Consider the following 13,284-nt stretch of genomic DNA (forward strand, 5'->3'; position numbering starts at 1 on the left):
AAAGGCATGAACCACCACTCACAGCTCAATATCAGACTACTTTTATGGCCAGAAAAGGTAGATAACTTCCTTTTAAAGATTGTGAGACAGATTCATAAAGGAAATATCAGAAACCATGCATTTGGAAGGGAGAAGATAACTGGACTGGGAAAGCCAACACTAGTCTTAGGAGAAGGAGTAGATTTCACTAATCCGAGTACCAAAAGCCAATTGTGCAAACAAGTAAAAAGGCGATGGAAGAGGTAAAGAAAAAATATATAAGACATACAGAAAACTAATAGCTAAGTGGCATAAGTAAGTTCTTTCTTATTACTAATAAAGCTTAATTCTAGATAGATTAAGTTTACACAATTAAAGGTAGAGATTGGCAGATTGGAGTAAATAAAACCCCCACAATTCAACAGCATGCTGGGTGTATAAGTCTCATTTTCGATAGCAAGGCATAAAAAATTGACAGCAAAAGGATGGGAAAAACATTCCATGCAAATGAAAGCCAAAAGAATGGTGGGGGGTATAAATTCAAGACCAGCCTATTCTAAATACTTGGAGGGCAGCTAGGATACTTAATGAGACGCTGCCTCCTCAAAACAAAGAAGACCAGAAGACCTTGCTGAAGACCAGAATTTGGTTTATTGCATCCACCTTGGGTCCACCTATAACTCCAGCTCCATGGGATCTAACCCCTCCCTCTGGCCTTTTCAAGCACCTAAACACATGCACATTCCCTTCTCCCACCCCACATATACATGTAATTTAAAATAAAATAATTTTTTTTAGACTGGGTTTCTCTGTGTATCCCTGGCTTGTCCTGGATTTTGCTCTGTAGATTAGGGTGGCCTTGAATTCAGAGATACCCCTGCCTCTCCTTCCTTAGCTGAAATTACAAGGCATATGCCTCCACCACTCAGCTAAAAACAAAATAAAACAAAAGAAAGGAAGGTGGGATGGTTATACTAATGTCAAATAAAACAGACTTAAGTAAAGATGACCAGTGATAACATGTTTATGTGATTGTATATATTAGTGAAAGTACAATGTAGCAAGAAGCTGCAGTTATGAAAGCGCACATAGCAAAAGAGCCCAAAAAATGGAAAACAAAGATTGACAAGAGTCCAGAGAGCAACAGGCAGGTTTTTAGTAGTAGTTGGAGACTTCAGTATTCCACTGTCGATGATGAACAGGAAAGTGACACGGGTCACACATCATGTAGAGAACATGAAGAACAGTGTAAACCAATCAGACTGGTCACCACGATACTTTACAGCATTCACTGAGTTCTTAGTGCTTTAAGCACTTTACATGTATAAACTCAGTTAATTTGGTGAGTAGCATCTTCTTCACTCACAAACAAGTAACTGTAATAGAAAATCTGAATACTTTGCTCAGATAAGACCATTAGATAATTTTCCTTCATGACTTCCCTCAGTGCCTTTTCCTGCAGTGTATGTTTAGACTTCCTGTGGTGTTGCCATGGTCCTTAGGGGTATGTAGCCAACTGCTGTGTTATCTCATTTAATCTCTGGAAGAATGACATTAGATGAGTGCATAGAAAGTTGAGGCCTGCAAAGAATACAGGTAAACAGAGGTCCGATCAAACTCATGTCATTTTATTTCATTTTCTTTTTTTTTTATGATTTTTTTATTTATTATATATAAGTACACTGTATCTGTCTTTAGACATACCAGAACAGGGCATCAGATCCCATTACAGATGGTTGTGAGCCACCATGTGGTTGTGGGATTTGAATTCAGCAGTCAGTGCTCTAACCGCTGAGCCACCTCACCAGCCCATTATTTGTTTTCTACACCACATTTTTTCAGTTTGCTCGCTATGGCCTCCGGAGCATAGTGGGAAAGCAGCTGACCTTTGTCCCTGAGCTAGCTCTATTCCAGCACACTGGTCTGCACTACCTTAGGTGCTGGCATATATGACTAATAGAGACCTATGCTTTCAGGTCACAGAGCATAGGTCCTCACATGATACCAAGGGTTTCAGAAGATTGGCCTGAGTGGTTGAATCCTGTTCCTGTTTCACCCTACCATCTGAAATGAGACACTTGTAGTTACCTTGTGTATTCTACAGAAAGGAAATTACCAGTTTCATTGAGCCCAGAAAAAACAAAAACAAGAGCAAAGACAAACAGCAAAAACCATTAGAACAAGAGAAAGGGCCAAGTAACAGCCCTTTTATACTTCCATTTTCATTGTATTTTATGTGTGTGGGTGTTGTGCCTACTTGTGTGTCTTTGTACCACATGCCGTATAGCTCTTCTCCTGCCAAGGCCAAGGGAAAGCATTGGATCCCCTGAGATTGGTGCTACAGGTGTTGTAAGCTGCCACATAGGTTCTGGGGTTTGAACTTGGGTCCTCATAAAGAGCAGAAAGTTTTCATAGCTACTGAGTCATTAATTTTAGTTCCCAACACCTGTGTCAGACTGTTCAAAACTACTTTTAACTCTAGGGAATTTGGTACTTTCCTCTAGCTTCCCAGGATACCCAGACCCATGCACACACACACACACTCCTGCAGACATATACATAACAAATAATAAAAAAAAAAATTAAAAAAAATAGGGCTGGAGAGATGGTTCAGCGGTTAAGAACACTGACTATTCTTCCAGAGGTCCTGAGTTCAGTTCTCAGCAACCACATGGTGGCTCACAACCATCTGTAATGGGATCTGATGCTGTCTTCTGGTGTGTCTGAAGACAGTGATGGTGTACTCACATACATAAAATGAATAAATAAATCTTAAAAAAAAATAATAAAGGCTGTGTGAGGGTGCATGTCTTTCATCCCAACAGAGGCAGGTGGGTTTCTGTAAGTTTAGCACCAGCCTGATCTACATAGGGAGCTCCAAGACAGACAGAGCTACATAGAGAAACCTGTCTTAAAGCAAAAAACAGCAAAATAATGAAAAATAAAAGGCTTTAAAAAGAGAAAAGGAACCAGGCAGTGGTTACACACACCTTTACTCTCAGCACTCAGGAGGCAGAGGCAGTGGATCTCTGTGAGTTCAAGACAGCCAAGGCTATTCCATAGAGAAACCTGGTCTTGAAAAAGGAAAAAAATAAAGAAGGAAAGGAAGGGAGGAAGGTAAGAAAGAAAGAGACAGGGAGAGAAATCGGAACTTTTTTTTTTTCATGTTGCTGTTGTATAATAAATGTGTTTATGTGGGTGTGTAAACATTTAAAATTGTGTAGCCCTGTCTGGTAGCCCTGGATGTTTGGAGATACTCAGGTTCTTTGCACATTGTAAATTGTCTCTGTGTTACTGACCTGTATGAATACCTACATCTGAATTCCTGTCCATCAGTATATGTGGTCTGCATCTTCTGAGCTATCCTGTCACCTCAGTAGTGTCCCTGATATGTACACATTTATCATTTTGATGAGGTCTAATTTTCCTTTATTGTTTGTACTTTTAAAGACTCCATTGCCCACAGACAATCAGGAAGATGTGTGTGTGTGTGTGTGTGTGTGTGTGTGTGTGCGTGCATGCCTGTGTGTATGCATGTACCTGTGAGTTGAGCCACATGTCAGGAATCTTCCTCAGTTGTGCTTCACCTTACTTTTTGAGACCTGGTCTTTTAAACTAGCTGGACAGTAAGCCCTAGAGATTCGCCTGCTCTCCCTCTCAAGGCTGGGATTGCAGGTGTGTGTGCTACTGCATTTTGCCTCCTTTATTTTCTTAGCACATTTTGCAATTTTGTAAATGATGTGAGATTAGAGTTCTAGTTCATTCTTCCATGTGATAGAGATCTAGTTGTCTCAGCATCTTTCTTGAACAGAATTCTTTTACCACTACATGGCTGTGGAACTCTTGTCAAAACTCATCTGAGCAGCTAGAAGTGGTGGCACACCTCTACCATTCCAGCACTTGGACACATAAGGCAGGATTAATAGTGAATCTGAGGCCTGAAATACAGAACTGTCTATAATAATAATTTTAAAATGACCACAGATATAAAGATTTAGTGTGTGTGTGTGTGTGTGAGTATGTATGTGTGTCTGTGTGTGTGTATTCCACACATTCCCAAACACACAAAGCTGGGTATGATTGCTTACATTTGTGTCTTAGTTAGGGTTTTATTGCTGTGAACAGACACCATGACCAATGCAAGTTTTATAAAGGGCAACATTTAATTGGGGCAGGCTTACAGGTTCAGAGGTGCAGTCCAGTACCATCAAGGTGGGAGCATGGCAGCATCCAGGCAGTCACGGTGCAGGAGGAGCTGAGAGTTCTACATCTTCATCCAAAGGAAGTCAGGAACAGACTAAGCATCCTCAGGCAGCTAGGGAGAGTGTCTCCAAGCCCACTCCCAGAGTGACATACTTCTTCCAACAAGGCCACACCTTCTAATAGCCCCACTCCCTGGGCCAAGCATATGCAAACCATCACAATTTGTAATCCAGGTACTGGAGAGGCAGAAATACATGGATCCCTAAGACTCACTGGCTAAGCATAGCTGGCTTGGTAAGTTCCAGGCCAAATAAAAGTAGTGGATGCTGGTGAGATGATGTCCTTGCCACATAAGCTTGATAGACCAAAGTTTGATTCTTGGATCTGACTGTTGAAGAAGAAACTGACCACTGAAAGTTGTCCTTCTTAACTTCCACATGTAAGCTAATAATAAATTACTTAAAGTTCTTTGCACTACAATTTTACTTACTTTACAGAAGGATTCTTTAAGTATAGATTGGAAAAAGGAGCAGATTTGGTGTTATTTTAAAGCAGAGTATAGTGTGTACACCTTTAATCGCAGCACTTGGGAGGCAGAGACAGGCCAGCCTGGTCTATAGAGAGCTCCAGAACAGGCAGACTCACACAGAGCAACTCTGTCTCAGAACAAAGACCTGCTGTATGCAATTTAATTCTGATCAGTATGAACTATTTTCATAGATCTACTGCATATAAAACCTTTCCATCAAAGCATAACAGTGAGTAAAGTAGCCTGATCAAATTTACAAAGCTGGCCATCAAGGCCAGTTATACTTTGTGCTGGTGAGAGCCAAGATCCTCGATAAACACAGAACACATGGCAACTTCATACTTTAAAAGGCTTATAAAATATATGCTACATGTCAATCTATGTTTGCATTCTACTGTTAGATATTTTATGTCTTTTTATTAAATATAATCTATATGTGTTTGTAATTTCATCCAGGAAGAAAATTTCTTTTCAGTGGGGAAAAGTTAAAATCTTTAATTTTTGTAAGTTTAGATGAAATTAGCTCATGCTCTGGTGCCATGCACATTACCTATTTATAACCTGTCAATCTTAAATCATTGGAAAAAGCAAGAGTAGTACCGCTAATCCTGTGACTTAAAAGCCAGCTTCTGGTTTAATGCAGTTATTGTAAGCACATGTTCCTAATGCAAAGTACATGATCTAACAAAATTAATATCTCGGGTTTTTTTTTTTTTAAAGTGGATGGGCTGGGTGGTGGACCATGCCTTTAATTCCAGCACTCAGGAGGCAGAGGCAGGTGAATCTCTGAGTTTAAGGCCAGCCTGGTCTACAGAGTGAACTCAAGAATAGCTAGGGGTACACCATGAAACTTGAAAATTGTCTTGAAAAACAACAACAAAAACCCCCAAAACAGTGGATGCTGCTTGAGTAATGACATCAGAAGTTGTCCTCTGGTGTGTGTGTATGTGTGTGTGTGTGTGTTTTGTGTTCACAGACTCGAATGTGTGCGTATGTATGTGTGTATGCATGTATACATACATACACATACATACATACATAGGCAAGAATGATAAAACTCAAGTTTCAGGATATTGGTAACCATGTATGAAAGGGAGATGGGAGAATAAGAAGAGAACACAGAGTTAAATAAGGAATTTTAGTTTGTCTGTGTTGACTAGTGGTTTCAGTGCTTGAGTGCTGACTGAAAATGGTAACAAGCAGAGATCCATGGCAAGTATAAACAAAAGTATGTATATTACAGTGTCTTTGGCATGAAAGAGAACTGAAATGAGTCCCTGGGGAATGCTGTATTAAAGAAACACACTGGAGCTATTGTTGAGTAGCAGAACTATGTAGTGTTTGAGGTCACCATGGGCACTTTAAAAAGTAGTGTTTATGATATGCCAGAACATGGTGGAGTTGATAGATAGGCTTACATTTCTCTCCAGCTGAGTACAGTTTTGTTCTTCACTAATGCAGGTGAAGTGTCCAGCCTATGTGACCCCCAAGTAGGAAAACACTAGTCCTGTTCTAAATGTAGATTTGCATCATGGACTATTGGCATTTAGGTCAGTTATTCTTTGTGTGCTGAGGAGGGCTGTGCTGTGCACCACAGAATGTCAGTTGTATTAACTAGTCAGTGTTCTTTAGAGTGCAGACTTTATAGAATGAACCTCTCTATGAATAAAGGAGACTTATTAGAATGGCTTACAGGCTGGAGTCCAGCTAATCCTATTGGAATCCAGAAGTCGGCTCTAATGCCAGTGAAGGGATGGACTTGCTGTGGAGGGTAGGAGCAAGCAGGCAGAGAGCAGCTTTCCTCTCCCATGTCCTACATCTAGGCTTCCAGCGGAGGTGTGACCCAGATTAGAGGTAGGTTTCCCACCTCAAACGGTCTAGATTAAAGGTGAGTCCTCAGGAGTCAAAGATCTAGATTAGAAATGGATTATCCCAGTTCAATGATTTAATTAAGCAAAAATCCTTCATAGGTTTACCCAGACATTTTGGGTTTTAGTTAATTCCAGATATAATCAAGTTGCCAATCAAGCATCAGGTATCCCGAGCCTCTACCCACTCACACCAGCACCTTGCAGATGTCCAAGTTTGTCTCCAGGCTTTGCAGTGTGCTCCCTGGGAAGCACAGGGGTCCCTATGAGAAGCTCTGCTCTGGACTCAGGCAGCAGGGATGCTTCCAGTTCTGAGATGATGACGAGAGGGATGCCACCAACCTTGGGACCGCTTGCTGTTTGTAGTTCAGGAGCTCAAGTCTTGTTTTTCATGGTCAAAGAAGTGTTAGGTCAAATTCACTTACTTAGAACAGGATATCACTGTTTCCTGTTTCTAAATTTCAGATAATATTATTTTCATTTCCAGCAACAGTAAAAATACCTTCAGTTACTTATAATTTACACTTGATAATCATTACCCAGAAAGGCTTTTTCTTGTCTAGACATGCAGAGAGAAATTCCCTGGTGACACGTAGGGATGAGCACTACCAAGCAGATGTGCTGTGAGAAAGGGAGAGTGCCTAGTCAAAACTGTGGGCTTAGCACTTGTTACTAACTGCTGTAAGACCTGAGGAGTCTTAGCTCAGGAGGGCGACCCACAGAACACAGCTAGACGATAGGCCGCTGTAATAACAAGAGGTTTTTATTCCATGCACATGGGGTCGCTCATCCTCACAGGGAGAGTCAACCCCGAACTCAAAAAGCACACATCTTTTATACTTTTTTATGAGGGGGGTGAACTACTATTTTATCTTTGGTCAGCAGTATAATTTTCAGAAAGAGGAGAGGAAGGGGGAGGAAAAGCGGGGAGAAACTTTGGCAGTAAGGTTGTTGACAGTTTGCATTCTCCTTGAAATTTAGTACAGGGAGGGGTAGGGGAGCTGTTCCTAAAGTCATTTTTGTTTTGTCTTGACTCAGCTTGGTCAGTATAGCTTGACCTGTCCACTAAAACTTTTGTGTTTTACATCTTCAGAACCTTGTTTATATATTTCAAAACTTTGAGGGGTTTTGTTTTTGTTTTGTTTCTCAGGATTGGGTGATTAGAGCATGAGTTAACTATGACATGTGTCAGGACCCTATCTAGGGCTTTCTAGAAGGGCGAGGTGGCTATCAGTCAGTATATTCTGTGGTTTTTCTGAGAATTACTCTGGGCTGTTCTTTTTATTTGTCAGGCACAGGTGGGATCTCATAGCCTTGGGATGACTGGAAAATCTCTGAGTCTGACTTCAGCCATTTCTGTGTCTTTAGGGTCTCACATTCTAAGAATGGGGTGTTTTGGAAAAGTCTCAGAGCCCCTAAATCCTTGTTTTCTGCACTAACAAATAACAACAAGAAAATGGGCTGATGAGGTGGCTTTGTGAGAGCAGAGTCAGGATGACCCAATACTGACCCCTGTATCCCATGAGGTGGCTGGAGAGAACCCACTTCAGCTGCCCTCTGACCTCTACATATGCACACACAGCATCCACATACCTGTATGCTCTTCCTCTCCCTTCCTTCCTACCCGCTCTCCTTTCCTCCCTTTCTCCTCCCTTTTCTCCACCCTCTCCTTCACCCACCCTCAGTTCCTCTACCCCATCTTTTTTTTTTTTTAAACTCTTTATTTTATGTATGCAAGTACACTGTCGTTCTCTTCAGACACACCAGAAGAGGACACCAGATCCCATTACAGATGGTTGTGAGCCACCATGTGGTTGCTGGAAATTGAACTCAGGACCTCTGGAAGAGCAGTCAGTGCTCTTAACCTCTGAACAATCTCTCCAGCCCCCCCCCCCCCCAACACACCTCTACCCCATCTTGTACTCACTAAATAAAAGTAATAGCATTCTTTAAAAAAAAAAGAAGAAGAAGAAGAAGAAAAACAATCAAACTATTATATAAGGTAGAACAGGGATTTCTATCCCTTTTCCAGACTAGTAAATGATCAAGCAGAATTTGAAATGATTTGTTGGAAGAATATAATTGTTAAATTGAAAAACTAGAACCCAAACTAAAATCTAGCTGTTACTGTTATGATTGTCATTTGTATGTTTGTTTTTGTTTATGGTCTCATATAGTCCAGGCTGACCTTTAACGCACTATGTGGCTGCAGCTGATCCTGAATGCCTGTTTCTCCTGCCTTACTCTCCCAAGTGCTGGGATTACTAGTGTGTGCCACTGTGTTCAGCCTTAAAACCTGATTCTTTTTTATTTTTCATTTTCTTATGTGTATGGTTGTTTTGTCTGCATGTGAGTCTGTGTACCGTTTGCTGCAGAGGGCAGAAGAGGATGTCAGGTCCCCTGGAACTGGAGTTCCAGGCAGTTGTGAGCTAACATGTGGATGCTGGGAAACAAGCCTGGGTCATCTGAAAAAGTAGCAAGTGCTCTTAACCTTTAAGCAATCTTTCAAGGCCCAAAATCTGATTCTTAATTCTTTTTTTCCCAAAAGCCTTAGGAAATTACTGTTTCCCACCTGCCACAGTGGCTTCTACTTTGCTCTCCTCAGTCTCCTTCCTTAATGGCTGCCCGAGTCCTTTCCTTGGATCTCGTGTCCTTTATGAACCCTCTTTTGTTGGTCATCATTTAACCTCCCCTGCCTTTCCAGGTTCCTCCACAAACCGATGGCGGGGAGGCTGCTAGGGCACAGCAGATCTGGAAGCCTACTCCAGGTCAGACTGGCCTTCTGGTTTCTCTGTAGCTCAGTTTTCATCATCTCTTCAGATTCTAATATTGCTGACTCCTTAGCTCCCTCAGGGATGTTAGGGGAAAGGAGAAGTGTATGCCTGGAAAAGTATCTATCCTATTTTTAAAGATCTCTAAGGAGAAGCTTTCATCATTTCTGTCTGTTACCAAATATAGATTGTTTTCAGGCCCCACCCCCTAAACAGCTGCTACTTTCTGGGGTGATGAGCCGCAGACTTTTCCACCTGGGACTCGGCAAAATAATGCCTCCCCCCAACCCTTGGCATTAAGAGGATTACTTGGATCCCATTTCTGTGAGAAGAGAAAAGGTAATAAAGCAGCCTTCCAGCTGTGCTACATATCAGGCCATGTTCCAAGGCCGTTTATTGGTTTGCCCCACTGTGAGTGAAGTGCTCTCTGTACAAAAGAACTTTGTTGTTGTTTGTTGACCACCAGGGCTTATGCTAGAACTTTTTTATTGGTTACTTTATTTATTTACATTTCAAATGTTGTCCCCCTTCCTGGTTTCCCCTCCGAAAACCCCCATCCCACCCCCTCCCACCTGCTTCATTAAGGGTGCTTCCCACTCACTCACCCACTAGAACTTATTTTGAATTAGTTTAGTTTTTGTTTTTCTTCTGTAGCCTTTACTCTTTGAGAGGCTTTATTATTCATATTGAATTCCCATGCTAACAAAATTAGCCTATTGTCCAGTAAGTGTTAAATGGCCGCTTGACTGACTCTTCTTTGGAGAGGGGACATCTTGGGAAAGAAGCTATAGTCTTAGGACACTGCTAGCAAATTCAGCACTCCTCTGAAAGACAGAGTTGGACCCATAAGTACGAAGGACACAAGATTTTTTTTAAAGGTCAGTAGCGAACACTAGTGAAATAATGGTTGCCTCTGGAGATAGACGGCCATTTGCTAGGGGTGTTAACCACTTCTCTACCCTGTAAACTATTCTAACAAAGTATGGTCTTGCCAAGTCATAGAAATGACTGGATACATCTGCTTATTGACCTATAGAGAACTTTCTAATGGCCAGCCTTTTCTGGGTCCTTTTCCATGATTAATATCCAGTGTTTTCATCTGCTTTTACAGGATTCTGTTTCCAGATGTTTTATATTCCTGGTAACTATGGTCATGCTACCTTTACCAGTGTTCACTGTAGTGAGTGAGATGCTTAGACCCCATGCCACGGCCCCGGTGACGGAGCAGAGAGCTCTGAGTGTGCCGCTTCTAACATCCTGTGCTGGAGCAGTCTGGGAGGTTTCTTTGCTTCATATTAAGTTTATTGATTCTTGGGATGTCCCATCTAGACGCCTAGAAATGACTGTGTTCATTCTCAGTTGTGTTTTTTGTATTGCCATGGTAGTTGGCTACACGTTTGCTCTGCCCTAAGGTATAAGCTATATGCTGTGAATAATTTAGTAAGCAAGTACCTCATGCTTTTAGTCATTTAGAGATCATGGTATCTCAACTAAATTGTTAATATTTATAACTCATTTCTTAATTCTCTCTCAGTAGCTTTGCCCACAACCTATTCAGTTCGTTTGTTTGGCAAAATTCTACAAAATACATGTTCTTCAGTACTGAGATTTTTTTTTCAGCCCCTGATGTGTTCATGTTGATTTGTTTCTGGTGGTACCTTGTCCTGTATTATATGTGAAAATCATGTATTTTATGATACATCATTGTATAGTGCATATTCTTTGTGAAATTCAGAGCAAAACCCAGATTCAGTGATTAACAGTGTTCCTTCCCCATATGGTTATTCAGATAACCAGCTTCTGTTCAACAACAGGTGCTATTTCTTCTTTGTGGCCTTTTACACTTTTGTTGCTCCCAAATTCAATTTTATTTGGAAACCCATTTTTCTACCTGTTTTTTTTTCTTGACAGATTTTTCTTTCTTTCTTTCTTTCTTTCTTTCTTTCTTTCTTTCTTTCTTTCTTTCTTTCTTTCCTTCTTTCCTTCTTTCCTTCTTTCTTTCTTTCTTTCTTTCTTTCTTTCTTTCGTTTGTTTGTTTTGTTTTCTTCCTCCCTACTTATAAAGTTTCCAGCCAGGTGGCACCTTTAGTCTCAGCACTCAGGAGACAGAGGTAGGTGAATCTCTGTGAGTTTGAGACCAGACTAGTCTACAGAGTGAGTTTCAGTACAGCCAAGGCTATATACACAGAGAAACCCTGTCTTGAAAAACAAGCAAAGAAATGAATGCAAGAACTGTGAAGAGCAAAGATGCTTCTTTCCAGTTCTAATGTGGATCTAGGTTCAACTCCTAGTTTAGTCTGTGGTTGTTTGGTATAGTGTCTTTTGTTGGTTCTTCTCAGTGTTTCGTAAGCTAGCACCTGGATCCTAATTTAGGCAGCCACTTGTTGGTACATTCTGTTGTGTCTGTACTTTCAATCTGAGGCCAGAGTGTGTCAGAGGCCAGAGTGTGTCAGAGTGCTTCACTAGAGGGTCATTTGTGGGCTTCATGCAGTAGAATTGAGACCCAGCCGAGCATTTCACTCACTAGCACCTTTGGGCCCACCAAACAAACTAACAGTAGGTCTTTGCTCACCACCTTATTCTCTATACACGGGCTTGAACATGGGCGCTCACACATACTAGCCATGCACTTCATACCTGAGCTGCATCCCTTGCCTTCTCTCTCTGTAATCTATAGAATAGTCCTTAAACACTAAGGCAGGGACTTGGGGAGGTGGTCTGGTGATTAAGTGTTTCCCTGGCAAGCACAAGGACCCGAGTTTGGATCCCCAGCTTCCAACGGAAGCCAGGGGTGCCAGATTGTTTCTGAAACCCTAAAGCTGGGTTTGGAGAGAAATGGATCTCTGAGGATAACTGACTCGGCAAACAAGTGAGCTCTAGGTTCACTGAGACCCTGATCAAAGAATAAGGCAGAAGAGAAGCGAGGGGAGGACACTACATGTCAGTCTCTGGCCTCCTACTTGCTCATATCCCACTCGCATGCGTAGCCCACACACATACACACACATTAAGAAATGAGAACAGAGCTTTAACATGGTTCCATTCCCAGCATTCCATAGAGCAGGCATAGCAATCCCAGCACTAGGGAGATGGAGAAAGAGCATTAGGGAGTTCAAGATCAGCCTGGATAAATGAGACCCTGACTCAGAACTCTGGTGAAACCCATCACTCTGTACTAACTAACCAGCTAACTGTGTGTGCAGACATATATAAAATAAAAACAAAGACTTCTCCACAAACAAAAGCTTCTGACCCTGAGACTGTGTGTGAAGAGTAGCTATAGATGGTCAACTCGGGCTCCGTGCTTCAGTGCCCACTGTAGCAGCTACAGTCTCGTGGCTTATGAAAGCTTGGACTGTGTGTCAGTACACGTCTAACTTCAAAGCCAAGAAAAGGAGACTACTGTACGAACATTTTTAGTATTTTGCGGTTGGGAACATGTCTCAGTGTGCTTCATGTACAGAACCCTAGGTTCACTACCTAGGACTGATGTAATAGTAACTTTAATGTTTTGTGCACATTGAAATTTAAATTAATATCATTTGTATTCTTTTTAATGTAGAAAATATAAGTCATTTGTTTTTTTATTTATTGAAACAGAATCTTACTGTGTAGACCAGGCCGGCCTCAAACTCAAAACTCACAGAAATCTGCTTGCCTCTGCTCCCATGTGCTGGGTTACAAGAACTGTTCTGTGCATTGGTGCCCCTTGCCTAACAAGTATAAGGCAATGCTCTGCAGGAAGGGGAAGGCAGGCAGTGGCGTTGGGCTGCATACTGGTATCAAACTAGGGTCTCTCAGTGTTCAATAGCACTTTCCTGCTGAGCTATACTTACACCCTCAGACCTGTTTCTCCTGTTTATGAGACAGGTTCTGGTGATGTTGCCTGCCTAGGCTGGCCTTGAGCTTACTTTGTAGTTCAGATAGGCCCTGAA

General features: G+C 41.6%; 1 protein-coding gene across 3 annotated transcripts in view; it reads left to right on the forward strand.

Annotated features, from left to right (window-relative positions):
* RNF121 (ring finger protein 121) overlaps nucleotides 1–13,284 on the forward strand; it is a 52,328-nt gene that overhangs the window by 25,746 nt on the left and 13,298 nt on the right. The window contains exon 1 of one of the 3 annotated variants that reach the window (XM_080912600.1): nucleotides 9,554–9,689. The exons of 1 other annotated variant lie outside the window; for it this stretch is intronic. The gene's annotated coding sequence lies outside the window, so the exon portion shown is untranslated. Of the gene's footprint in view, nucleotides 1–9,553; nucleotides 9,690–13,284 lie in introns of those variants that run through there. One more of the 3 variants, XM_080912602.1, reaches the window with a different exon arrangement.

The sequence above is a fragment of the Micromys minutus genome (assembly GCF_963924665.1).
Source record: "Micromys minutus genome assembly, chromosome: 2".
NCBI classification, from domain to species: Eukaryota; Metazoa; Chordata; class Mammalia; order Rodentia; family Muridae; genus Micromys; species Micromys minutus.